The sequence below is a fragment of the Equus caballus genome, chromosome 1, assembly GCF_041296265.1.
Source record: "Equus caballus isolate H_3958 breed thoroughbred chromosome 1, TB-T2T, whole genome shotgun sequence".
NCBI classification, from domain to species: Eukaryota; Metazoa; Chordata; class Mammalia; order Perissodactyla; family Equidae; genus Equus; species Equus caballus.
In genome coordinates, this window is record NC_091684.1 from 93,160,228 (window position 1) to 93,187,421 (window position 27,194).

A 27,194-nucleotide genomic window follows, 5' to 3' on the forward strand; every position below is an offset into this window, starting at 1 on the left:
GTCTATTTAATTACCTTAATTGAATGGGGTTTTCACTTCTCAGTTCTGGGGAAGCAGGACGCTGGAGGAGATGACAGGGTTGGGTTTATCACACCCAGAAGGCCCTAACAGATTGGAATTGATTCCTCTCGCTCCTCTTTCTGGGTGGTTTTTGAGACGTTGATGCTGGCATGCCTTGAGGAGGAGTCTGGTGCAGTGAACCAGGACAGCCCCCTGTCTGTGCACTGATGGCCCGTTCCAGCCTGTGAACGCACAGACGTTGCACACACAGCCTCCACCATGCCGCCCTGCAGCTGACCAGTGCCTTGCTCTGGACCTTGCTGGTTAGTCTTGGGCCAAGCTCTTGACCTCTCTGTGCAATTGCCAATAGCCCTCCTGCTTGGCTGTTTCAGAGAGAATGTCCTTGTCTGTGTCCTGTATTTTACAAGGTGAAGAATGAAATGGCAAAATGGACTTCCTCGGTTGGGGTCCTTAGGGAGAGGGGAGCAGACGCGTGTCGAGTGTCCACGGAGTGGCTGGCCTCAGGCCTGCTGCCGCATGAACCTGCGCTCACTTGTTCTGCGCTGAAACTCCACAGGGTGGGCCCCTCTGCCCACCTTGCAGATGAGGAAACTGAGGCCACCTGGGTTACCTGCTTGTCCCTTGCAGAGTGCTGGAGCTGGGATCACACCTGCCTTTGGCCCCGGGGCCCTGCTTTCTGTCCCCATGAAGATTCCCCTCAGCTGTCCCCAGTGTGGCAATGGCTCTGCCCTTTGTAGCCCGTTTTGCCTTTTGGAAATCAGAAATTTCAAGTTTGTTTATATTTTCCTGGAAGAAAACATGGGCACTCCCAGCCCCACTTGAAGCTCTTTCACGCATTCATTCACCCAACAGCTGTTCCTCAGGCGTGACCGTGCGCCACCCCTGTTGCAGTGCTGGAGGTACAGCCGATCGGGGCTGACCCGGGCCCTTGCCTTGTGGAACGGGGATAACTGTGGGAGGATGCTGGGCCATGTTTCCCTCGATGGCTTTGGATGATTGGCTCCCATTGGGCAGTGCCTCTTATGCATGTAAAACGCAGCTTTGCTTTGCACACAGGTCGTCACACATCGGCTTTGGCCATTTTGGCTCCGCTGGTCTGGTACTCGGCACCCTAGGGCAGGACGGGGGGTCAGCCTGCATCCTGGCCTGGTCTGGCTTGAATGGTCCCAACTGAGGAGCCAGACTGGGAAAGCTGAGGGCGCTCAGACTGACCCTGAGGCTCCTGGGAGAGGACGAGGGTGGCTCCACCCAGCCTTGGGAACACCGTGTGGCTGGTACTGGGGGCCCCAATGGCAGCGCTGGCCTGGCACGGGTCTGAATCCTCCTTGAATCAGGTCATGTGTCGGGGGCCTCAAAGCCCAGGACGTCCCAGGGAATGTGGCTGCAGAAACGAGCTTGCCCGGGCTTGCTGGGCTGGCGGAGCGGCTGTGAGTGGGTGGTCACAGCTGCTGTGGGTGTTCTGCTGTCCTCAGGAGAGAGCCCGGGCGGGGAGAAGCTTTTTCCCCAGCGCTCGACCCAGCCTGACTCCCACTTCCGGCCTGGGTAGCCGATCTGCTGTGTCTGGACGGGACGTTTCCTCAGGAGCCACTGAGCAGTGCCCAGACCTGGGGCCGTGTCTGCAGGTGGAGGCCAGGGAGCCTGGCACTAGGAAGGCTGGGCCGGGTCCATCCAGAGCTCCCCAGGATGAGAGGGTGCGGGCACCTGGCATCATACATCTGGGGGGACCCAGTTGCAGGGGAAAAGAGGAGAAGCAAGGCAGGAAGGCACGGAGAGGGAGGAGAGAGACAGAGAGACCGGCTGGGCTCCAGGAGTCTCCCGGCAACCTGGCCTTCCTGGCCCCTGTTCCCGTTCCTTGGTTGTGTGGCCAGGGGGGCTGAGCCGTGGTGAACAGAGGGCTCTCTGGGGCAGAATTCCTGCTTTGCAGCGCTGGCCGATTTCCATGATGGAATTCCCACTGCTGACCTGGCATCATGGCAGAGCTGGGACGAGGCGCACGCGGTGGGCCCTCACGCGGTGCGGGGCCTCTGAATCCCGCAGGCTCCCACCGCCCTCGCAGCTGCTTCCATCAGGAGACCTGGGCAGGGGTCTCACTCCACAAAGGCCATCAGCAGCACTGTTTCTCGCCATTTCTGGTGGCCGGAATCACTCTGTGGAGCTCCTGGTGGCCAGATGGGCTGGACTGGGCCAGGGCTGTCCCTGGACGCTCCCCCCGACCAGGAGGAACCCTGGCCTGGCGATGCCCAGCTTCTCAATGCTGCTCCACTGGGACCTCTGTGCAGATGTGAGGGTCTCAGACTCAGTGGCCAGGTGGGGGCCCTCAGTCCTCCTTGTGGGCTCAGAGGGGCCCCGATTACCTTCATAGGAGCAATGACGCTGGCATCAAAGGTGAAAGTAGGAGAGAAAAGAGCTGAGCCCAAACAACCCCGCCCTGGCCTCCCTCGTGCCGCCCAGGAAGGGTCGCAGGGGAACTGCCTGAGAGGCGAGATGCTGGAAACCAGCGGGGGACAGACTGGCAGAAATGGTTCCACTGCTCAGCCCTTTGAACCTTTGACCTCCCTGATAGTCCCAACCCAAACTCCCGGGGCCATACCCACTGCCAGGCCAGGCCAGGGCCGGTAGCCACCGGAAGGGGGACATGCAGCTCTTTCAGAAACACGGGGCCACCAAAACGGTGGGTCCCACTGGGACCTGGGCCTTGCCCCATTGATACTCTGTATTCGCTAGGCACACCCCTGGCTGAGTTACAGCATCTCTGAGCCTCAGGCTTCGCATCTGTATAATGGAGCTAATGACACACACCTGTGTATCAATGACAGCATCTCTCACCCTTGACCCTGTGGACTTCGCCAAAGGCCCTGGGGGCAGAATCGCCCCTGGTTGAGGACGCTGTTATAGAATCGAGGAAAGAGCATAGCCAAGACTCTGGAACATTGTTTGTCCATTCATTCATTCATTCATTCCTTCATTCCTTCATTCCACATTTCCCAGGAACCTCTCGCCCTGGGTTCTGGATTCTGCAGGAGCTGACGTGAGACAGGAGTTAAACAGGCAGCTCTGGGCAGTGGGAAGCGCTGGAGACCCGGGCGGAGTCCTGGTTCCCAGCAGGGTCATCCTGGTCAAGTCACTTGACCTCTACCTACGTCTGCAAAACTGGGACAATGAGACTCAACCTGGCTCTGCACCCCTCCCCCTCCCCTGGGGCTGCTCCCCACGCTGGAGAGGGCCGAGGAGAGGCATTGTCATGAAATCGGTCCTCAGGTCTCCAGATGTTCACTCACCAGGTCCTGGGGCCGCCTCAGCCAGGGGACACCTCCACAGGACGAGGCCCAGTGAGCCCTGGCCACCGCAGCCCCATGCTTTCCCTGCAGGCTGCTGGGCAGCACAGGAACTACATGCACACCCTCTCTCTGCATGTCTCCCAGGAGAGGTGCCACACTTGTTTGTTCTCCCCTCAACACACAGTAAGAAATGCCTTTACATCGTGGTGCAGAACATGCTCAGAGACATATATATATGTCCCGCAGGCCGGGACCCCTCTGCTCGGAGGCCCCTCCCCTGGCTGCCCCCAGCCGCCACACTCCTGGTTCTCACCCTCAGGTCTCCTTGGAGCTCATCGTAAGACCCGCAGCCACAGGACGTCCTTCTACTCTCTGCACCCCATCCCACCCAGGGGTCTGCATCAGGGGCAAAAAGGCCTCGAACGCCTGCCCTGCCCCTTCCTGACAGGCACACGGCTCTCCAGGCAAGAACTGAGGACTCAGACAGACTTTGGACAAGTCACTCAATTTCTCTGAGCCTCAGGCTTGTTGTTGTAACCTGGGGCTGACAAGAAGGCAAACCCGGCAGCCTGGTCCTTGAGTCCCTGTGCAACCATCCTCTGTCCAGCCCCTGGGCGGGGAGCAGGGCAACATGGGGAGGGGCACCCCTTGGAAGCAGCCTTGGGGTGTCCCAGGCTTGGCAGAGAGAGGAGGTTCTAGGCAGGGCTCCCAGAACCATGGGAGGCAGGGGTGCTGCAGAGTTCACCTCACCATCTGTGGACCCAATTTCCCCACCTGTACACCAGTGCTGCAGGCCTGGGTGGCAAGAGCAGAGAAGCAGGAGAGCCCGCACTGAGCGTGGCGCCCTGCTGGGAGGTTCCAGGTGGCCATCCTATTTATCCAGCTCCTCCTACCTGCCATGTGCTTTATATCCATGATCTCACTCAGTGGTCACAGCCACTGGGCAAGTTAGGTAAAGCTGATGCCAAAGGAATCTGAGGTGGAGAAATTAAGGATCAGAGAGTTTAAGGAACTCACTCAAGGTCACACAGCCCGGGAGCAGATGACCCAGGATTCAGGCATGGGTCTCTGCTTTACATGGCTCTGCCCTCCCTGGGCAGCCAAGGCAAAGAGAGGCATCGCATGGGACGAGGGGAGGTGGGGCGTGGGTGTGTGGGTCTCTGTCTGCCATGTGTCCCTGCTGGGTAAGGAGGAGTGGCAGCCTCTCTCAGCACCTTCTCTTCTGTCTCTCACGGTCTTTCTCTTCCCACCAGGGAGCATTTGCTTTAGTCAAGCTGGAGGAGCCCCTTGGACATGCTGCCTAGGAGGGGCATCCCAGAGGGCGCCAATCATCCCTGTCCCTGGATGGCCAGGAAGCCTTTGTATCTGGGGTGTGAGGGAGCCACTGGGAATTCCTAAACCTCCCACATGTTGGAGCCTGGCTGTCCCCGGCCGTCCTTCTGGAGGCTGGGAAGTAGATGGCAGATGGCTGGATGGTAGATGACAACTGTCCTTTGTCCAACCAGCATGGCGGCGGTGAGCCGGGCTCTGCCAGGGAAGAAAGTGGGAGAAGCTTTCCCGGCGCGGGGGACACCGTCACGGTGCTGACAGCGTCCCGCCTTGGTCATGGACTTCCTCAGGGGACACTTACAGAGGTAAGAAGAAGGATTCAGACGTGGCCCCCAGGTTACCTTTCAAAGTTTGAAATGGAAGATGCTCCTGCAACAGGCAGGGCTATTGAAACTATGGCTTCAGTCGATGTGAAAAGATCAGCTCGTTGGAGCATCTCCTCCTGTTTGAGAACACCAGGGAAGCTTGCCCCCCTTCCTTCCACAGGGCGTGGTCCTCACTTCTCAGAAGGCCCTGGAGGGCTTGTTAGACAGAGTGCCGGCCCCCCAGAGATGCTCACCCGGGAGGTGGGGTGGGGCAGAGCACGGGGGATGCTGGTGCTGCCCGGCCTGGGGCCACACACAGAGCGCCTCTGCCCTGGGCCTTGAGCGATTGGAGGCTGTACCCCTTTCCAGAAGGTTCTATTGACAAGTCATAGGTTCTTGGGCCATTTGGGTCTCCTGGTTGTCAACGACTGTGGTTTGGGCCGTGTCTGCCTTGCTTTGGGCCTGCTGCAGGGCAGGCTATGCCTGGGTGGGGCACAGAGATGAATCAGAAATGCCCCCTCTCCAAGGGACAGTCACCTATGAGGAGAGGACATGGAGGGGACAGTGCAGGCTGCAGGGTCCAGGCGGTGGAAGCAGAGAGGGCTCCCCAGGCAGAGCTTTCTTGAAGGCAGCTGCCAATGCGCTCTGGCTGCTGGTCTATACACCAGCGCCCGGCCGGGTCCAGCCCGGGCACAGAGCAGAGGGAGGTGCGAAGAGCGCAAGGGTTAGTCGGATCAGTGCTCCCGTTTCCTCGCGCTGTGCCACCTCAGCAGGTTACCTCGCCTTCCGAGCCTCCATCCATTCATCAGCAGCAATACCCACCTCGCTGGGTGGCTGGGAAGGGCAGAGGCAGAAAGTGTCAGAAGCCCAGAAGAGACTTGCACAGAGCAAGGACTTGATAAATGGAAGCTTCCACGGCTAGAGACCTTGGGTATTTGAAGCAGACCATGCAGGGAAGGGCCACCAATCCACCACTGCAGTAATAACACCCGCCAGGACTGTGGTGTGTTCAATGAACTCACGTACGTCAAGCACACAGTAGGTGCTCAGTAAATGCTGGCTCGCATGATTTCTAGTCCCCAGACGGGGGCACCGTAACATGGCGGGAAGTGCATGGCCTGAAGCCAGGCCCCTGTGGGCATGAGTCCCAGCTGTGCTAGCCGTGAGTGGCCCTCGGCAAATTACGACACCTCTTTGTGCCTTGGTTTCCTCATCTGTAAGGCGAGACTAATAGTAGGACCTGCCTCATGGGGTCGTTGTGAGAACCTGATGAATTTGTGTCTGTGAGGGGGCTGACACCTTGTAGCTGTCAATAAATGACACTATCATCCCCACCGTGCAACCTGCTTAATCCAGGGCCTGGGGGCTTGAGGGTGTCTAGGATGACTCTGCCTTTCCTCAAGATGCGAGGGAGAGAGAAGCGAGGGGTCCACTGCCCAGAGCGCTCCCTTGTCCCCTTTACCCTCTGTCTGGTTTCTCTGCTTTGCCTACCACTCAGCTCCCTTGCTGGTAGAACAGAGTGGCTGTCCTCTTGCAGCATCCGTGCTTGTACAGCGCTCCCCCCAGACAACATGCCTGCATCTCCTAGGCAGTCACCGAACTAATCTGGGGGAGCCTCGCACGCTCAGTCACAATTTAGCCTCCTGCCCTTGCCCTGGAGATCTAAGATTAAAGTTAGGTAAGTGTGTCCCCTCAGTTTTAGCCTCCCTCTCTTCCTAGGGAGGGGCTGGCGGGGCAGAGCGGGCGTCCTGGCTGATGTGCTCGGGTGCTCTGTGGCGCCCAGATGCTGCCCAGGTGGCCGTAGTGGGGACATCACTTCCCCTTGCGGGCTGGGTCCTCCACCCCAAGCGCTAAAGGTGCACAGATCCATGACCCTCCTTGGTGCAAGAGGGGCGGTAGTAACGATGTGTGAGCGCCCAGCGGTCACTGTGAGGATGGGGTCGGTCCTCCGTGGCGCCAGCTTCTCTCCAGCGAGCAAAGAGCACGGATCGGCTGAACCGTGAAGCCCTGGCATTTCTCTCTAACAACCTCTGGAAGTCAAGACTCAAGCCGGAGTTTAAGCAGGAGAGAACAAACGACAGAGGAGAGCGTGGAGGGGAGGAAGCCATTCTCGTGTTTCCGTCACATGCCCAGTGCCTTTCACCTGTTGCTCACTTAGTGCTTGCTTGTAGGGCCCTCTGAGAGGGGATCCGCTGGTGTTCCCGTCAACCCAGGCCGGGTTCCATCAACCAACTGAGGCCGGGGGCCGGCGAGAAGGGCAGAGCTGACCTTGAATCCAGACCCCTCCCCTGCCGAGCGCCTCCAGCAGGCCTGAGCAGTGCCCAGACCCCGAAACTCTGGACCGGCCTGCCTAGGCACGCACAGCTTTTCTAAGGAACATTTCAACTCTTTGGTGAGTGGACCGACCTCCTGGGTGGACACTCTTTTGGATGCTGACGTGAGCTCTGGGTATGGGGGGAGTGAAGAAAAGATGCGGGCTTTGGATGCAGGTCTACGTTTACATTTCAGCCCCTCATTGGTTGTGCACGCTGGGACCAGTTACTTAACCTCTCTGAGCCATAGCGCCTGCCTCTGGGAAGGGAATCATAAGACCTACCGTGCTGGATGACTGGGAGAATAAACCAGACCACCTACGTAAGTGCTTTGCACATGGGAACGACACCGCTGGTGACTGCGGTGATGAAAATGGTGGGTGAACTGTGGGCGAGAAATAGCTCTGAGCTGGTGGGGTTGGCCCGGTGGGTCTGAGTTCCGACCCCTTCACCTCTGCGGCCTTTGGGCCTGACCTGCCTCAGAGAGGGAGAGCCAGGGCCAGGGGAGGGGATGAGCTGGTGGTGCTGCATATGGCCAGGCTGCCCCATGGCAAGGACAGCCGGGGGCGGCTCCATCGCAAGTGAGGTTGAGAGGCGCGAGGCCAGAAAACAGCCTCCAGACTTGGCAGGGAGTGGGGAAGCCCTGGGTCACGCGGGCGAATCTCAGAGTGTCCTCTCCCCCAGGCCCTCCTTAAGCTTCAGGGGAAGGCCTTAAGAAGGGAGGTGGCTGAGACCAAGTCCCTCCCTTAGCCTAGCCTTGCAGCCCCCTAGTAGCTCAAGTCCACCCTGGAAGGGGTCCCTCAGGGACAGAAAGGACCAACAGAAGCCAGGGAACAGCATCCAGCATGCAGAGGCGCCTAGGAGCCCCTGGGGTCCTGCTGAAGCCACATGAGGGCATCTCCATGGGTTTCAGAAGCCCTTCCGTGGTGCCCGGCCACCTGCGCTGTGCTCGCGTCCCCTCTGGGCTGGAGCCTTGAGGGTGGGCCAAGCAGAGATAGGAGGCCGTGAGGAGGCCCCTTCCCCACTGTCACGTGTGGTCCAGAAGGGTCCCTTTCCTCTTCCTACTAAGGAAAGGGGGTCTGTCAGGTCCGGGGAGGAAGCTGTTTGTGGTTGGTTGACTCCTCGGCCCCTGCAGCTGTCAGATTCCCAGATACCTGGACTCTGCTGCTCTCCAGCTCGCCCAAAGGAAATGCACTTTGCACCAAGCCGTCTTCTGTCGTCCACCTGAGAACCGAGCTCAGCCGAGTACCTGCCCTGCCTCCATCCTGACATAGGAGGCCCCGTATTACTCACGCACACAGCCCCCTCCAGGAAATGTTCCAGAATGATGACTTATCATCTCAGCAGTGCACCATATGCTCATTTTTGGGTCTTGATCCATGTGCCTCGACCTATCCTTTGTCCTCCCACGTCTGTCCGCCCCCGCCAGCTTGTGTCTTGCAACCCCTGGTTTGGAGCAGAAACTGAAAGGCGTTTTGGGTTTTCCCAACTAACAAAACGAAACCTAAGATTGAGTTATAGGGCTACGGATCGGCCGGATTTGGTGAAATGTGGTTTAAACCCTCAAATGGAAGTAAAACCAAGACCCCCGCAGCCTGTTGGGAAGTGTCAGCACTGAGTATCTTCATGAGGGCCACCTTCTCTTAGAGCTCTCTGCATCTCTCCAGTGACGCTGGGCCGATGGAGCGAAATCCTGAGACGCAGTGAGGAAGACAGCCCAGCCCTGGCTCTGCGGCCGGCAGGTTTCAGTTCCTGAGATTTCTGGCGTGGCCTGGAGGGGTGGGGCTATTTCCAGGGGTGGGGCTAGTTCCGGACCTGGGGCTTCCCCTTTTCTGTAAGGGCCTCTAGGGCTTCCGTAGGGTCGGGAGCAAATCAGAAAAGTTCAGACACTTCCTCGCATCCTGGTGAGAAACGTCAGAGTGCATGTTTCCTATGAGGACTCATGGCCCTCTGCGCCCGTCCCCGTCTCCTGCGCCCACCTCTGTCTCCCGGGTTTCCAGGGGATCCAAGCCGCTCTGTTTCCAGGACCCAGCAGGCCGCCAGCCCCCCTTCCTCCCGGCAGGCACAGTTGCTCCCATCCCAGCGAGCCTCTGGACACCAGAGAGCAGGCGCAATTGTTCTCCTTCCAAAGACCCAGGGGCAGACGCACGCTGGACTTGGTCACCCGGAGATGTCTATTTATAAACCATCCTGATAAGCACAATCGGCCCCACTCAGCCCAGCCCACACTCCACAGCAAAGCTAACCTCCCAGTGGCAAACTGAACATTTCCTGGACCAGCCAGACTGGAAAAACCGGCCTGGGGGAGGCACTGGGGGCTCCAGAGCCAGCCCCTGGTCCTGAAGGGTCCCACTCACAGCCTGTTTTCACAGCTAGAACTTCCAGTACTTTTTTTTGTGTGTGTGTGTATCAAATTGAGCCATCTCAAGGAATGTTCTCATATGGCAGAGGTTGGCAAAGTTTTTCTGCAAAGGTCATACAGTAAATGTTTTTGTTTTTGCCAGCCACATGGCCTTAGGCATCCTAGCCATAGACAATATGTAAATGAATGAGGGTGGCTGTGTGCCAATAAAACTTTATTTACAAAACCAGGCCGTAGCTTACTAACCACTATTAGTAAAGGGAAGTCAAGTGCTGGAAAATTGGACCTCATTTAGCACAAACATTTGTTTAATCTACTCTCCAGGATCCCTATACTTATAGGTTTTTAAAAACATTACTTCAAATAGAGTGTTTTATAATTGGGTTAGATGTGTTGACAGAAAGGGTCCGTAATTTAATTTTTTAAAAAATAGCCTTTATTTCCTAGAGCAGTTTTAGGTTCACAGCAAAACTGAACAATCCAGTGAAAGATACAGCGATTTCCCAGATAGTCCCTGCCCTACCATGTGCATGGCGTCCTCCATCACCAACATCCATGGGGGTGTTTTAAAGTCCTAAATAATAATTTTTTAAGGCTATCTAGCTTTCCACACATATTCATATTGCTCTTCTCGATGATCAATTCTTCTCCAGGAGAAAAAAAAGATACGATTTTAAGATTTGACCAAGCCCCCTCTGCGGAGTCTGGTTCGAGACCCCCAGGGGGTGGGAAAACATGCAGGCTGTGGGAGTCTCCATGTGGAGGACACCCATGCTCTCAGAGTCCAGGGGCCAGAATGTCCAAATGACCAATTGTCCTCTTTGTTACAGTTGGTAGGATCCTACCTGGCCCAGCACTGGGGGACACGAGATAGTCAGTCTCCTGCCACAGAACCTGTGATAGTGGGGTCGTCCCCATTTGGCAATGCAGAGCCCTGGGCACATCCACAGGCTTCTGCCTGCTCCACCATGTGGGAGCAGAGCGCCTGACAGATGCACGGAAGGACAAAGTCACGCATGTCTATACTGTATACTCGGTATGGCGGATCCCCACGGCCTATGCAGCAATCCAGCACCCACAGCACACCCAGCACACTGAGGACCTCAGCCCCCGACGCCAGCCTGCACAGTGCCCTGGCACACAACTGCATCCCCAGCAGCGCGGCCCGGAGCCACCTTCCCTGCCCATGCTGAGACACCAGACAAGGATCTGCACCCTACCTCCCGCTCTCCGTGTTCCGGCTGCTTGCTCTCCGGGCCTCCCCAGGAACGGGAGGGAGCTCCGACTCTGCCTGGCAGTCAAAACGTCTTCCCTCGTTAGCTGGGCTGCCCAAAGATGAGAGGGAAATGGATTCAAGACCCGGGCGTCTTATTTGTCACAAACCAGCCCACCTGAGGAAAAGCAGCGACCAGAAGCTGGGTAGACACTGGAAGTCCGTGAAACGCACCTAAATAGAGACCCAGCTGGGGGAAACCAAATGGTGTTCTTGGTGGGGAAGAGGCAAACAGTCCGCTGCAACACCCGCGTGGTGTCAAGTAACAGTCAGATTAAACAAACAGCCTCAGCAGCTATTTTTACATCCAGATCGGCCCCGGGTAATAGATAACTTGGGCAGTGAGAAATTGCTTGCCGCTTAGCTGACCCTAACCATGATTCCAACTTCCATCCAGAACGATTTCTAAAGCCAGCCCAGCACCTAGATTCACATAAAAATAGCCCAAGGTGCGAAGGAAAACACTTGTTTAGGGAAATCTTAAAAACACCAGCGTGTGTGCTCCGGAGCGGCGCCCGGAGGCCTGCTCATGTCCCCGGGGGGCAGAAATAGCCCGTTTCATCATCGGCTCGGAGGACCGCAGCCTGCATTCCTCGAGTAAGGAGTCGTACTCCGCTGTGCTTTTGGAGCGGAATAACATGCCCAGCTTCGGGCTGGGGGAAGGCCAGGCTGGGGTTTCAGGGTGAGAGTTGCAGAAGGATATGGAATGGTCAGGAAAGAGACCAGGTAAATGCTCCTTGCTGAGCTGGCCATGGCAGGCCCAGCTCTCTGCAAGGTCCCAGGGCCAGTCGACAGGTCTTGTTCTGCCAGGCGAGAGCTCCCCTCTCCGTCTCTGGAGGGGCTGGCCGAATGGCCGCTTTCTGTCTTGGTCTGGCGTCACCTTTTGCCCAAACTGCCTGCAGACCCCCAGACATCTTCCAACCCTCATGCCTTTGCTCACGCTGTGCCAGCTCCTGAGCGCCCTTCTTACCCTCCAAGGTTGGCCCTGGGAGAGTCCGTTCACTGCCAGGATTTAAAGAGAGTTTTCTTCTTTCTTTCCAAGAGCCCTTTCTCACACTCCTCTGCCCCGTGGCCGGGAAAAGCAGAGGTGCCGGGTCCCTACCTCATGCCCCGCTCTGTGTGGGGCTCAAAGTCTCCGGGCGTGTGCATTGCACCGTATCTCTGTGTCCATTTGCAAACTGTCCCCCTCACCCCTTTGGGCTCCTCAGGGCCAGCAACCTCTGTCCCAGGGGCCTGGCACCACCTGCAGCCTGGAACTCGCTGGTGGCCAGGGTCACAGGGACCTGGGTCTCTGCACTTCAGTCTGAACCAAGTCAGAAAGAACAGCTTCTCTTTGCCCCACAGAGGGGAGGGTCAGACCCCAACCAGCAGGAGTGTCCGGCCCCTCCTCCCAGAGCCTCAATGCTTGCCTTTTGCCCTGAGAACTTCAGACCCGGCTGTGGGGACACCTGCTCCCTGATGGGCACTCAGAGATGGTTGGAGGGAGGCCCAAAGGGACCTCCTGATTTTACCCTCCAGCCTCCTCTACTTGTCGAAACCAGCACTCGCCCACCAGGCAGAGGAAAAGAATCAACTTGAGATGTGAGCCAGCATTAAAAAAAACAAAACAAAACAAAACAGGATTTGGAGCCCTGGCCCCTTGCATTTCCTGGCCATTTGACCCTAGCCAAATCACTTAACCTCTCTCTGCCTCAGTTTACTCATCTCTAAGATGGACAGATTGCCTCTGCTCTGTGGGTTGAAGATCGAATGAGTTCGTGTACACGGATATACTTGCATATTTCAGAGCTTCTCAAATGTTAGTCATTTGTTATTTTTTTCCCATCATTTTTGCCACATCTTCAACCCTCAGTACCATCATTTACTTACCATTTTTCTGTAAAGAGAATTTAAATCGACTTTTTCTTTTTTCAGAAACAGAGCTCTATGGTCCACAACAATACCTGTGAAATCGTGGATTTGATATTCTAGTTAGTTTTTTTCCTGTTGCCCCTTGAAACAAATTTATAGCCAGTTCGTATGTTATCTGTGTTTGACCCCATAATTTTGTTCCCGGTTTTAGGAAAGGTGGCATCGCTAAATCTCATCTTACGGAGGCGTTTGCTCCAGGGCACAAGTAACATGAGCTGAAATGATTTAGCAGGCCCCGTCTCCCTAACTCTCTTTCCTCCCGCTCCTCAGTCCGGGTCTTCCCAGCTTACTTTTAATTCTTCACAGGTGGAGAACATGACCTCATGTCTGGTTTAGGATCCTAGAAGCAGTGTGGTTTGCTGGGTGGCAGGAGCTGATGGTGTTTGCTTGAAGTGGCTGACTGAGAAACGGAACCCACGAGGACGACCCAGGGAACATTCAGGGGGCGGGGCAGCGGCTGGCAGTTTTGTCAATGACGTCAGCAGGAGGGGTCAGGAGAGAACAATAAAACGCAGTTGACCCGGGCTGCCACAGCCCGTCCTGGGAGCGGGAGCCCGGAACCCCATCCAGCTAGCCTGAGCACAGCTGACCGCTGCAGAATCTGATGTCTCCCAGAATGTGGCTCCACCTGCCCTGTGCCAGGGACCCCCGTCTGGTTCAGTCGTGCTGGGTGCATCGGCATGGACCACCCCAGCACAGAGCACTGCCAGAGATCTCAGCCCAAGCTCAGAGCAGGAGCTCAGGGTTCGCATGAGTCAGAGCTGGCAACCCTCCGGAGGACGGGCCCAGGCAGAGTGACCACTCTCTCCCAGTCCAGGAACTGTGAGCTGCGTGGAAAGAATGTGAATGAAGACACAATTCTAAATGTAGAATCACGAACGCTATGTGAGCCGGCTCCCTAGTCGTCCAGAAAAACAAGGCCCGCTTGTGCATTCTGCAGGAGCATAAATAAAGCTGTCCTCAGCCGGCGTGCAATGGTGTCCCATCCTTGCAGTGACTTCACCAGCCCCAGCTCCCAGCGGAACCCCTGGCATGTTGTGGGAGCTGCCCATTTGCCTAATTGTGAGGGGAAAATGCTTTGTTCTTGTAGCTTAATTTTGCAGCAAATTTACTCTGTTCTGCATCTGTATTAATTAGAAACGTCCAAGAGCTGGTCATGCGGGCAATGTGGAATGGCTCCTTCAGGCCGTTTTCTGGTGCTGGGTGTTCAAAGCTCACATCCTTGCAAAGAACATAAGGCAACTCCCCCCACTCTTCTACCCTGGGACACGGCTGTGTCAGACTGCTGGGCAGGAGGCCACAGAGATGTTCTTCTCTAGGGCTCAGCCTTCTTAGGGAGTTGCTTGCAGAAACTTCTTCAGGAGGCTGGTGCATTTCCCAGGCTTAATAGTAATAATAACAATATAACAATGCTGACGCATATAAAACGCTTACTCTGTGCCCTGCACGGTTCTGAGTCCTTCCATAAGTTAAACTATGTGCTGTACACTCTTTATCTTCGTGCCTGCACCATTTTGTTCTATCCCCACCAATCGCTCCCCGTCAGGGAGCTGGGAGAAGATAAGCTAGGGGACCCATATTGCCTGAGCACCATTACATGCCGCACACTGTCTGTGCTTTCTCGCACCGAATGCCTGTGTGATGGCTTTTCATGCCCTCTCTTTACAGGTGGGGAAACTGAGGCTTGCGGAGGCCCTCAATGTCATGCAGCTAACGGTGGCACTGAGGATGCAAATGAAGGTTTGTCCACCTGCCTGTCCAGCTTAAACATCTCTGTTTCACGCCACCCCCTCCCCCGCCTCCCACCGCCAGTGAGCCAGTCTCCCAGCCCAAGTCCAGGGGACATGAACTCCCTGGTGAGGGAGCAGAGTCTGGCCTGGGCACCTCCTTAGCTGCTCATTTGTTATCAGAACGAGGGGATTCTGTACCTCAGTGTTGGCACAGTGAAAGTGTGTCCTCAGGGCTGATGGAGGATGGGGCGCCACTGGAGCAGGCGTTTCTGGAGCTCAGGCCCCACTGGGCCACGCCCCCGCGGAGGGGCCTGAGCAGTCGGACCCTCCTTCAGGTGGATTCCTTACCAGGAACTCTGGGTTGGTGTCCTTGTGAAGGCATGTCGCGTGATAATGCGCATCCTGGGCCTAGCTCAGGGGGACTGGATTTGGGGGGGGAGGGGGGCTGTGTGAAAACAGTCCCCCGACCCAGGTCACCGAGGCCCCTTCCCTCCACTGCTGCTCTCCCAGTCTGACCAGCCTGGTGCCAAGATGGCGGATGTCACAGTCAACTGAGGGTCACCTGGGCCTGGGGACTCTCCTTAAGGCCTTTCCCTCAAGATTCTTGGCTTAGAACTTTAGAAGGCAAGATTTAAATGAAAGAAATGGTACCTGTGCTGTTAAATGGAGTAAATCCAGTTTATTAAAATGCTACTAAATGCCCACAAAATCATGGCGACCAGCTGGGAGGTGGGCCCCCAGCGTGTCTGGAGTTGCATAACTCATTTCTCCACGCAGAGAGAGCTGGAAATCCAGAGTCAGGAGGAGCCGGGGAAGGTGTTCTACTCTCTAGAGCAGGGGTGGACAAATTTTTCTGTAAAAGGCTAGAGAGTCAATGTTTCCAGCTGTGCAGGGCAGATGGTCTTTGTCACAGCTGCTCAGCTCGGCCGTGGAAAACGGGCAGAGATGATCTGTTGACAAATGGGCGTGGCCGCCTTCCAACAGAGCTTGATTTATGGGCACATGTTTGTGTTTCATATAATTTTGACGTGTCACAAGATATTCTTGCTTTGATGTTCCCCCTAACTATTGAAATATGTCAAAACCATTCTTGGCTCACGAGACTGTACAAAAATGGGACAGGATGGACTGACTCATGGGCCGCACCATGCCGACCCTGAGTTGCTCTGTCCACTTCATCACCACCAACCAAATGTGGCTAATGAGCGCTCAAAACCTGGCTAGTCTGAGTCGAGATGTGCTGGGAGCGTCAAGTGTACCCTGGATTTCAAAGACTTAGTGTGAACAAAAAAAAAACCCCATAAAATAAAATATCTCCTTAGTAATGTTCTGTATTGAATATTGTATTGAAGTGATATTTGTGTTGAAGTGATAATTGGATATTTTGGCTTTAATAAAATATGTTATTGAGATTGTTTGCACATGTTTCTTTTTACTTTTTTAATGTGGCTACTGGAAAATTTAAATGACCCACGTGGCGCACGCTGTGTTTCTGTTAGATGGCACTGGGCCAGCTCTGCTCCTGGTCTCAGATCCAACTTCCCCATCATTAATTGCTCTGAGTTCAGATGTTAAGCAGGAACTCTGTTCCTAGGTCACTAGTATTGTTTCTATTGGCTTCTGCAGTTATCTGTAAAATATTGGACCTTAAGAAGTTAAACTTTGTGCTAATGAAATAAAAATGGGGCGAGTTCCCCTTTTCTAGGCACCTTACTGGGCGCCGGGTTAGCTGTCTTACAGACGGTGTGTATTTTGATCCTCACAACCATCCTGGGAGGGAGCTGTTCCTGTCTCTATTTCCAGATGCAGAACAAGGTCAAAGAGGTGAATTCCCTTGCCCACGATTATGTAATGGGCAGCAGAGCCGCTCTCAAAGTCAGGGCTCCCTGTCTCTCCAGGCTGCGTTTTTTTCCTGGCGCACATAATCACTAAAATGCCAGGAAGCAGAGGCTTCCTGGAAGAACTGCTGAAAGAACCGTGCAAGAGGAGGTGGGATCACGGGGACCTGGAGGAAGGGCTGGAGTGCAGAGCCCAGGGTCCCTCTTTGCTGCTCTGCGTGCCCAGGCATTGCCTGCTCTCTTCCCCAGAGCAGCTGCCACAGAGGAAGGCCGTTGTTGAACTGCACCAAGCCCACTTCTGACATAGGGATAGCAGGATTGTTTTGACCTCAGAGATGGACCAAGGTAAGAATCATGACTCTCGCACTGGCTCCAGCCGCCCTGGCCTCCTTGCTCCTCTTCATGTATCAGCTCTATCCTGCCTCAGGGCCTTTGCACCTGCTGACATTCTGTCCCTGATCTTTCCATGGCTGCTTTTTTCTCCCCATTCAAACATCAGCTCAAGTGTTACTTCCTCAGAAAGACCATTCCTGACCATCCAGCTAAAAAGCCTCACCCCTGGCCCTAGGGGGCCTCTTTCATGCCACCTTGTTTATAGCCCTCATGGCATTGATCACTCATAGAGCTATCACTTCTTTGGTCATGGGTCTGTCTATATCCGCCCCAGAATGCGAGCTCCAGGAAGAGTTTACTCTGTCTGCCTCATCCTGCCCTGCACTAACATGTGCTGGGGAATGAATGGGGGGCTCTGGAGGTAGGGAGCTCCGTACTGCCCTGCTTTTCTCAGAGCAGTGGTTCTCGGATCACCTGGAGGGCTGGTGAAAACACAGATTCCCGGGCCCTCCCTCAGGGTGCGCACTTCTGACGAATGCTTGGGCACTCCTTACGCTGCTGGTCCAAGGGCCACACTTGGAGAAGAAAGAGATGCTACGGGACAAGCTGGGCCAGCTCCGCCCTTCGCCTGTCGCTACAGATTATTATGCGCATGCTGCCTTTCCAGAGCGGTGGCCACGCAACTGGATTCGACAGACAGGTACGCAGTGCTCATCAGGTCTCAGGCAACACCAGGCGCCTTCTCATTGGCCTCCCTCCGTCCTCCCTGCATCTCTGAGGGGGATTTACAGGTGAGAGCTGAGGCATAAGGAGCTAAATAGATGGCCCAGGGTCACAGAACTAGGAGAAGGTGCGTGTGGGGCTTGCGTTCAGGGATCCTGGTGCTCACCCTAAGTAGGCTTCCACCTGCCCTGTCGATAGTCAGACGGATAAAGCAAATTCGTATGTTAATGTTGTTGGAAAGCGGGTTTTTTTTTTTTTTTAGTGTTAGAGAAAAGAGATGCAAATATAAAATCAAAATGGTAAGTAAAACCCAGTACTTGTATATTCGAATATCAACATCAAGAGATTATGTAAAATCAAATACTAAGAAATCAAAGATAAAATGAATGTAAAGCATATCAAGATATACTTTCTTTTTAAAAAAGAAAAGCATTTCCAACTGAAAAGGCCAAGAAACAATGACCAACACAGTAGCCACGAATCTGCTTTGTACCTCGATTTTTGTCCCTAAATACGGTTTCTCATTAAAAAGAACAGGCATTCCCTCATCTGGAGCAGAAAATGTGTGAGAAGAGTCTAGAACTCCTTGTCGCGTCAAAAGGCAGGCAGGCAGGCTAAGAAAACCTCCTGGGCTTGGGGCCGGCCTGGTGGCGCAGCTGTTAAGTGCACACGTTCCGCTTCGGTGGCCTGGGGTTTGCTGGTTCGGATGCCGGGTGTGGACAAGGCACTGCTTGGCAAGCCATGCTGTGGTAGGCGTCCCACGTATAAAGTGGAGGAGGATGGGCACGGATGTTAGCTCAGGGCCAGGGCCAGTCTTCCTCAGCAAAAGGAGGAGGATTGGCAACAGTTAGCTCAGGGCTAATCTTCCTCAAAAAAAAAAAAAAAAAGAAAGAAAACCTCTTGGGCTGCTGTCAAAGGAACTAAGGAACCTACTTGAGGAGGTCCCCACCAGCAAAAGATGGAGCAGTGTTTACATCAGTAACAATGAAAACCTTGAGGGTTTGTAAAACACTGCATACATTTAAACCCGTGAATTCCTAATGATGCTGAAAGAAATAAAAACTCCAGCTACCCACCATGGTCGCCTGGGAGGGTGTAGGGAGCAGCTTCATTCTTCGGAAAAGTGAGTGAGGGTCCAGTCCCGGCCTGCTTTTCCTGTACTGAACAGTATAGGGAACCACATGACAGACGAGGGGGACTTTCTCCAACAAGGAAGGAAGGGTGGAACTAGAATATTATCATTTTTCAAAACCCGGACAAAACAATGGATCAGGATGACAATTGCCAACAGGCCTCCTGTGAAAACACACATTGCCTGTGAAGTATTCTAGCCAAAAAATCAAACCGAAATCAGAACGAGCCTCTCACCCTGGATTTTGCTGCCAGCTTACAGGAACCAGAGGCCCAGAGGAAACTGTTAAATGACACCATGAGGAAGCACTTAGAAAAATCTGGGGTGTGGAAAACTCTACAGGACAAGCGACCAATTTCTTCAACAAATAAGCCATCGAACGCAAGACAGATGGGACCTATGGATTAGAAGACACTAAAGAACACATGGATCGAATGCCATGTATGGACCCTCTTTGGATCCTGATTCCAACCAACCATCCACAGCAAACATTTATAAGACAAGTTGGGGAATTTGAACGCTGCCTGGCATTTGATGCTATTTGGGAATCATTGCTGGTGTTTTAAGTGTGATAATAGTAGGTTAAAAAAAAGAAGTTTTGTCGGTTAGTAAGACCTACACTAATATTTATGGATGACATGAGATGAAATCTGGGCCTTGTGAATGCTGCAGGGGAGGCGGAAAAGGGTTGAGCACATGAAACAAGATTTTGGAAGTTGGGCGTTTGCTATACTATCTTCTGATCTTTTGTACTCATTTGAAAAGTTCCGTAATTAAAAAAAAAAAGCAAATTCTCTGGGTCAAAGAGGAGAGAAAGAGAGGGTCAGAGCCAGCTGAAGGGACGGTGGGAGCTTAAGGGAAGAAGAGAGACACAGGGAATCAGAGAACATGGGTGGTTGGGCAGGCTCTGCAGGAGCCAGGGCGAGATCTGAGACTGTCCCTCAGGCCACATGGCAGAGGCCGTGGCACCTGGGCCTGCCTGGCCCGTCCCGTAGACTCCAGTCTGTCTGGTAACCTCACTTAGGGTTATTTGATACAAAGCGGCTTCAAGGAGGCCAACATCTCTACAAATATTGGCAGGTACACAAAACATCAGAAAAAGGCGTCCGATTTTAGAATTTGGTAGACTAAGTCTATGCTTAAAAATTAAAAAATTAAAATAGAAGAAAGCATTTATGGTAGATTGTTAAGCCACCAAGTAAAAACGGACTTAATATATCAATATAAAAAGGCAGATATTTATGGACAGAAAGAAACCTGTAAAAATGTAGTTACGTAAAAAATGTCTTAAATAATACAGCAGCAAATACCTAAAATTTAGGCAAAAATACCTAAAACTCCCAGATATTGTTTTGTAAGCAGGATATGTGTGTGTTGATTTCTTTATTATGATTATTTTTAATGAGAACGCATTTTGCATCAGGACTATTTGCAAGCAAGGTGAAGAAAACCTGTTCCTACTTTTGACGAGAGATTAGTGTTGGACCAGCTCACAGGGAAACTTGAGTCCAGAGTTTAAGTGAGTTACTTTCCGTTCCCCACCCCACACACCCTGCCGGAGCCAGGCAGAGGTGAGTGGCTAATTTCACCGGTGATGTTAACACCCCTGGAATGGATGTATGGGGCGATGGGGCTAAAAATACCCCAGTGCAGGGCGAGCTTCTCTAGAAAGCCCAGAGCTGTCTACTTTCTCCCAAGGGCTGGGGAGCTCACTCCCCAATGGTCAGGGCTGTGACGTGGGGCCGTGTCCTGGCCAAAAGCTGCTTCTTGGACGCTTGCACGTCCCAAGGTCCCTTTAAAGGCATTGTCTTTGCTACAGAAGGTCACCTTGGGACCCAGACGGGAGTCGGGCGGTGCTCATAACCACGGATGGGCCACCCCACTCGAGTTACTTTAATCCCATCGAAGTTCTGGGCTTCCTGTTGGGAAATGGGGGATGTCAAGACCCCCTTCCCACAGCTCAGCTCACCAGAAGAGGCTCATTCACATCTTCCTGTCCAGTTTTAGAGTGCAGAGCAAGAAACAGATACCCACAGTGGGACCGGGACTGGCTGGGACGTCTTGCAAGGCTGGGACAGAGCCAGACGGCACACTCTCAGATGAGTGGCTTTGCAGGTCACCATCTCCCCTCCAGGTTTGCTGTCTGACATTCAGATCCCAACTCCCCAAGACTGGCCCTGCTTCCAGAAGCTTCCAGAGGATTCCAGAGGCTAGAATTCAGGGAGCTGTGAGGTTTTCACATGCACACGACTTCCTGGGCATCCACTAGTCACTGCTTTGTTGGCATGAACGGTGCCGTCTGGCCTGCAGAGGGCTTCTCGTCACTTTGTGGGGCACTGGTTCTCAGTGCTGCCCTTTGAGGAAAGCTCAGCAGCCTGTCGCCCTCCAGTTTCCGGCAGAGGGAGCAGGATCTTGGGGACTTATGGAAGTCACATGGCGAGTCCAGCAGATAACAGCTGTGCCAGACCCTGAGTGCAGAAGTCCCAGGCCATGGGCTCTTCCTGCTCTTTCCTGGCCTGTGTGGAGGGACCAGCACACACCTTTGCTTGTTATATTTCTGGCTTTCAGCTCCAGATGCTGAATTTGCCAGCGCAGCCCATGATCAGATGTGGCCCAAAGTCTGCATGAGGTTTTTGCTCTCCGATCATCTGGATTGACTAGCAGTGTTTAAAAAATCAGGAGGTTTTTGTGGAGAAGTGGCATTCTGACTCTTTTTAATGAAAGGTTGGGCACCACTGGGTGGCGTTCCTGCATGGGGCACGGGAGCTGGGGCCGAGTGGGGCTGCCCCTTTGAGCAGGGCATGCACCCTCCTGCTGGCCACCCGCTAACTTCACTCATTTCATTTACATAACCTGCCAGGACCGAAGACTTCGGTGTCTGAGAGCCCACTCTAAGCAGGGCATGGCTTAGGCTGTGTTGGAGAGGGATAGCTGATTGCAACAAAGCTAACTTGTCTCAATGACTCCCCTAAAGCCGGTTGGGGGGCCGGACCCCGAACACCAGCCCTGCCCCCTTCCTCGCCACCGGACACCCTTGAATACTTGGAGAAGCGGGTGCCACGTTGCGTCGAATTAAGCCTTAAAGAGGACATGAAACAGGAAGGCAGGAAATGTTCCGCCAGCTTTAATACTAAATAAGGCTTATCTTCAGAAACACTTACCTGCTGTGAGCAGATATGTCTTCATGAAATATGAAATCCACCCAAATTTATTAAAACCGCCTGCATAGTGTTGGGAACTCACACTGCGCAGCCCTCCGTTAGAGCCTCATTATTATTATGGCATTATTTATTTATATCCTAGCCTAAGACAGACATGATGTAATCCAGTAATTAAGATTGTTATGATCGAATATTTATTAAGCACCTCCAATAAGCCAGTCACTGATTCACATAAAATGAGCCTTTACCCTCTAGAGTTCCCATCTTGCGGCCATGGGGGAGCAAGTGGCTCTCATCGGGGAGCAGGGGGGAGTTTAATGGGTTTTGTCTTCCCTGAGCAAGTCTGAGAAATGATGCTGATCAGAAATTGGACCCAGTTTAGTCTTGCTGTTCAATCTGAGTGAAATGAAAATAATCCATCGCTGGTTTAGAAAAGGGATGGGTGTGCAGAGGGGCTGTCCCTCCAAAATGCTCCAGTGGGGGCCTCCCAGAACCCAGCAGTGGGCAGAGCCCTGGCCTCCTCTGGCTCTGCCAACCCCCTGGGCAGGGGAAGAGGCCTGGGCAGCTCGCTCTGCTTTTTAAACTCAACCCCGGGCCTGGATTGGGTTGCTCTTCTGTATTTCTTGCAAAATTCGCCCTGCTCTGACATATCACCAACCAATGTTTGCTGGATCCCTACTGTGGCAGGGGCTGGAGCTGCGGTGGGGAGCTATACACAGCCTCAGGCCTCCCAGAAACCAGTTCCCAATGCAAGGCCCCACGCGGAGCTCGCTCCATCTGCCCCCTCTCCAACTCTTCCGAAGCAGCTTGAAGGCTCTGCGACTTCTCCTTGCTCTGGTCCCCCTTTCTGTCTTCTTCCTTCTTCCCCCACCCTGGGCCACCTCTCCCTGGAAGGACATGCTGGGTGGTGAGCTTACAGGGTCGGGCCCTGACACTGGCTCCCTCTGCTTCTCCTTGCCCCAGGGCCTGGCACCTGTTTGTACAGTGAAAGAGTAAACAAATGAGTAACAGCTCGCAGGGGTCAATGGATGAAACACAATCGTAAACGTGTACCTGGCATCGATACATGGATTTCTGCGACCAGGTTTCTTCACTTACAGTTTTTCCCTAGCAGATTATTTCTGTGTTTGGGAAGAGACCGGAATGTCCCCTGGGCTCTCCTGTGCTGGGTAGGAGATGTTTTGAAAACTGACACGTGCACGTCACGCTTCCCTGAGCACTAGCCCTGACGCCTACATTTGGTTCAGAAAAAAATCCGCTTTATCATAGAGGAGACCCTCATCATTTCCACAAAATGTTAGGTTTTTTTTTTTTAACGTTGTGACTTTTATAAATTGTGGTGAAATAGATATGACATAAAATTTACCACCTTAACCGTTTAGAAGTGTACAATTCTGTGGTGTTAAGTACGTTCATGTGGTTGGGCAACCATCACCGCTGTCCATCTCCAGAATTTTCCATCTTCCCAAATTGAAACTGTACCTATTAAACATCAACTCCCCCTCCACTTCCCCCCAGCCCCTGGCAACCACCATTCTACTTTCTGTCTCTAAGAATTTGACTACGCTGGATGCCGCATATGAGTGGAATCCTACCGTATTTGTCTTTTTGTGATTGGCTTATTTCACTCAGCACAATGTCCTCAAGGTTCATCCAGGTTGAAGCAGGTGTCAGAATTTCTTTCCCTTTTTAAGGCTGAATAATATTCCATTGTATGTACGTACCACATTTTGTTCATCCAGTCTTCCGTTGATGAACGCTTGGGTTGCTCCCACATTTTGGCTGCTGTGAATAATGCTGCTGTGAACATGGGTGTACATATATCTGTTCAAGATCCTGCTTTCAATTCTTTTGGGTATATACCCAGAAATGGAATTGCTGGATCATATGGTAGTTCTCTTTTTAATTTTTTGAGGAGTCTGCATACTGTTTTCCATAGTGGCTGCACCATTTTACATTCCCACCAACAGTGCTTAAGGGTTCCAATTTCCCTACATCCTCACTGACACTTGTTCTTTTCTTTCTTTTTATTTATTTATTATTTTAATTTAATTTTATTTTTGAGGAAGATTAGCCCTGAGCTAACTTCTGCTGCCAATCCTCCCTCTTTTTGCTGAAGAAGACTGGCCCCGAACTAACGTCTGTGCCCATTTTCCTCCACTTTATATGTGGGACGCCTGCCACAGCATGGCTTGCCAAGTGGTGTGTAGGTCCGTGCCTGGGATCCGAACCAGTGAACCCCGCGCTGCCGAAGTGGAGCATGTGAACTTAACTGCTATGCCACTGGGCCTGCCCCTTCTTTCTTTCTTTTTTCAGTAGTAGCCATCCGAATGGGTGTGAGGTGTTCTCTCATTGTGGTTTTGATGTACCTTTCCCTAATAATTAGTTATGTTGAGCATCTTCTCAAAAATGTCGGTTTTGAAAGAAGCATCCAAACATGACTTAGTGAGGTACCATTTTAAACGAGTTGACATGCCGTGTGGTTTGTAACTAAGTCTTTGGATGGGCATGCAGGTGACCAAGGGCGAGATCCTGGGAAGGTGTGCAAGGCACAGGGGTGCCACCTGTGCCACCTCTTCCATTTAGTTCAGGGCCAGCTGCATGCTATGGTCCCTGTGGAGCATTAGACACTGGGATGCTGCGTCCCAGCCCTTACGCATCTCTGGTTTAATCGGTCTAGGGTGATGCTCAGTCATACATAGGGGAGGGTTACAAAGCTGCCACATAAATCTGATGGGCAGCCGGACTGGAACCCCTGCTGCAAGTTGTGCTGGGGCCAGAGTTGGGACCTGGCTGCCTGTGTGAAGCGGATGAGCGCCTTGCTTCGGCAGCTTTCTCCTGGTGCTGGTGATGAGGGCCACGCTGAAGTGCACTTCAGGTCTTCTTTGACTCTTGCCCCGATGCCATCAGAAACCCCGATATCTGGCTTCTAGGCCTTGTGAGGTATTCAGTACTAGGCTGGGGAACACCTCTTCCTTGCAGAAAAGATGCTGACCCTTATTATCCGTGTCCCCACTTGGAGGGGACATGGACCATTTGCTTTCACATAAAGTTTTTGCCATCTGGAACTAGCAGCGGAGCTGCAGTGTTTTCCAACCATCTCTGATGCTAAGACTGGCCTGGAGGCTCCGACGCGGGTTACCAGCCCTCTCCCTTGGAACTTCTGATTTGGTAAGTCTAGGCTGGGGCCAAAGAATCTGTTTTGTTTTGCTTTGAAACAAGCACCCCAGATGATACTTATCTGAAGTTGGGAAACTGTGTCCTGAAGGGTGTGGGATGGTGGTGAGGGGAGCAGCTTCCCTTGGCTGTAGACTCCTGCCCTGCCTTACAGTAACACCACTCCCTGAATGCCACTCACTCTTAACTAGACATTCCCTGTGTGGTCCTTGGACCAGCAGCATCAGCATCTTGGATCTTGTTAGAAATGCAGGTTCTCAAGCTCCACTGAATCAGAGACTAGGGGATGGGCTCAGAAGGCTCTGTTTTTACAAGCCCTTCAGGAGATTCTCCCGGAAACTCTTGTCTTAACAAAGCCGTTCACACATTACCTGGTTCAGCTCCATGTTTCACAGATGGGAAACCAAGGCCAGAGGGACAGATGACTTGTCCAAAGTCAGACAGTGAAAGCGGGGCAGAGCTGGAACTCAAGCCCGGGGTTCCAGACACAGACCCAGGAACCCCAAGATCCCCTTCCCCAGAGAGCACAGGGGTCTGTAAAGACAGAGCCTGGAGCCGTGGGCGTTCAGTAGGTTCGTATGCTTGATTCTACTTTGACTGTGAGGGGTGAGGAGAGCTGAGAATGGAAGGAATGAAATATATGCCTTACAGATACGCCTTTCATATAAATTAGAATATATTTGACCAATAAACACATAAACAGTCCCCCATCTAAATACAACCCTCTTCCCCAAACAAAAGCCCCACCAATTACAGTCTAGGGTTTAAATTACACTAAAGAGGAAGAACTCTTTAAAACCAAGGATTACACAACCAGACCAGTCAGACATGAATATGACATCCCCACCCAGGGCACAAGTGAGAACTCTAACCCAGAAGGCGGGACTGCCACTGACCGTAGTTTTAATTTGGAGCAAGATCAAGCCTCCAGACCCAGGCCACACCCTTCAGGCACTATTTTAAGAGTTTGCTGTTGAAATGCCTGGTCAACCCAGAGGGGAGACGAGACCTCCAAAGCGTCTCAAGGCAGAGCTGTCACTCAGGGCACATTTGCACCTCCTCTGAGGAACATTGGCTGCCCCTCCACAGCCCTCCCAACCCTTCCGGATCGAGAGGCGGTCAGAGAAGAGAAAAGAGCTTTGAGGTCCAACTCGGCCTCTTCCTAGCTATGTGGGTGTGGGCCTGCTACTGATGCCCCCTTGCCTCACTGGTCTTATCTATAAAGTGGGCATAATAAATACTCCACTTGGCAGTTTTTGTCTAGATTTGGTGAAACCATGTATATTCAGTCCTTAGTTCCATACTTAATCCGAGGTTGGCACTCAATGAGAAACAGCTCCGATTAAGAGAGTAATGTGTCCTTGGTGGTTCTTGAAAGGGGCCTCCTTGTGTAGACTGTGCCACTTTTGGTCGAGGCCACCAGTTAAGGCAAAGAGAGCAGCTCCAGGAGTCCTCTTTGCCTTTAGTAAGTGCCCTGGGCAAAAAGTCAGCCGTGTCACCCTTCGATGCTTCCCTCCCCAGAAAGACGAGAATAGCCCAGTCTTTGATCTATTTTCAGTCCCAAAGGAGAGCTCGTAGCCTCCGTTTCCCGGTGTCATTTCATCCTACTTCACACCCAAGTTTCACCTTTTCCTTTTTCAGTTCTTTTGGGGGGTCCTGTTCCTAGAAATTTTCCAGGTGCATTTACAATAGAGTCATTTGGGGGCTAGTGGTGATGATGGGAACTGTGTGTGCGTGTGTGTGAGTGTGCAAGGGTATGTGTGCATGTGTGAGAACATGTGTGTGGCTGTGTGTGTGTGTGTGTGGCGCAGAGAAAGGCTTGGGGGTCAGATCTTATCTATCTTGCCAAAAAGATAAGCTGATTTCTGTTTTGGGAGCTAATTTTCTAAGGATCTTACCCTGAATTCTTTGTAGACGACACTATGTACAACAACAAAAATAAAATGTATCTCCTAAAATGTCCCATATTTTGAGAGTGCTTCCATATTGAGAGTTTATCAGATATTCAAGTGATCCTTGACAGGGTCATAGACCAGCATCATGAACCTGGTCAGGGTTATTGGTGTGTGCACGGCAAACCCTGGTCCTGGCCTCTTTCCCCAGCAGCACAGTTGGGTGGAACTGGCGCTTAGAGTGCTCTCTCAGAGACCGAAGCAGGGTAGATATTGACCCGTCCTCCTGTGGGGAGATGTAATGCATGTAAACGCCACCATCACAGCCCTGAAAAACTCATTTTCCAATTTAAAGCCGCCAAGAGTGCCAAGCATAGACTCACGGACTCATCCACTATTTATTAAACGTGCCTGTGC

General features: G+C 52.9%; 1 protein-coding gene and 2 long non-coding RNA genes across 14 annotated transcripts in view; 2 read left to right on the top strand and 1 right to left on the bottom strand.

The window, feature by feature from the left end:
- Window positions 1–13,231, bottom strand: part of C1H10orf71 (chromosome 1 C10orf71 homolog) — a 27,474-nt gene extending 14,243 nt beyond the window's left edge. For 2 of the 12 annotated variants that reach the window (XM_023648124.2, XM_023648142.2), the window contains exons 1-3: window positions 13,082–13,218; window positions 12,750–12,823; window positions 10,828–10,932 (exon numbers count right to left, since the gene is read on the bottom strand). The gene's annotated coding sequence lies outside the window, so the exon portion shown is untranslated. Of the gene's footprint in view, window positions 1–10,827; window positions 10,933–10,998; window positions 11,386–11,850; window positions 12,077–12,749; window positions 12,824–13,081 lie in introns of those variants that run through there. The other 10 variants (XM_023648154.2, XM_070264879.1, XM_023648130.2 and 7 more) reach the window with 7 other exon arrangements.
- LOC138923813 (uncharacterized) lies at window positions 11,186–15,933 on the top strand. The gene is made up of 2 exons (XR_011437948.1): window positions 11,186–11,606; window positions 13,098–15,933. It is a non-coding gene; the product is annotated as an uncharacterized lncRNA (long non-coding RNA).
- Window positions 15,934–16,378: 445 nt separating this feature from the next.
- On the top strand, window positions 16,379–19,155 carry LOC111774823 (uncharacterized). The gene is made up of 3 exons (XR_002810102.2): window positions 16,379–16,704; window positions 17,210–17,392; window positions 18,802–19,155. It is a non-coding gene; the product is annotated as an uncharacterized lncRNA (long non-coding RNA).
- Window positions 19,156–27,194: the final 8,039 nt, after the last annotated feature.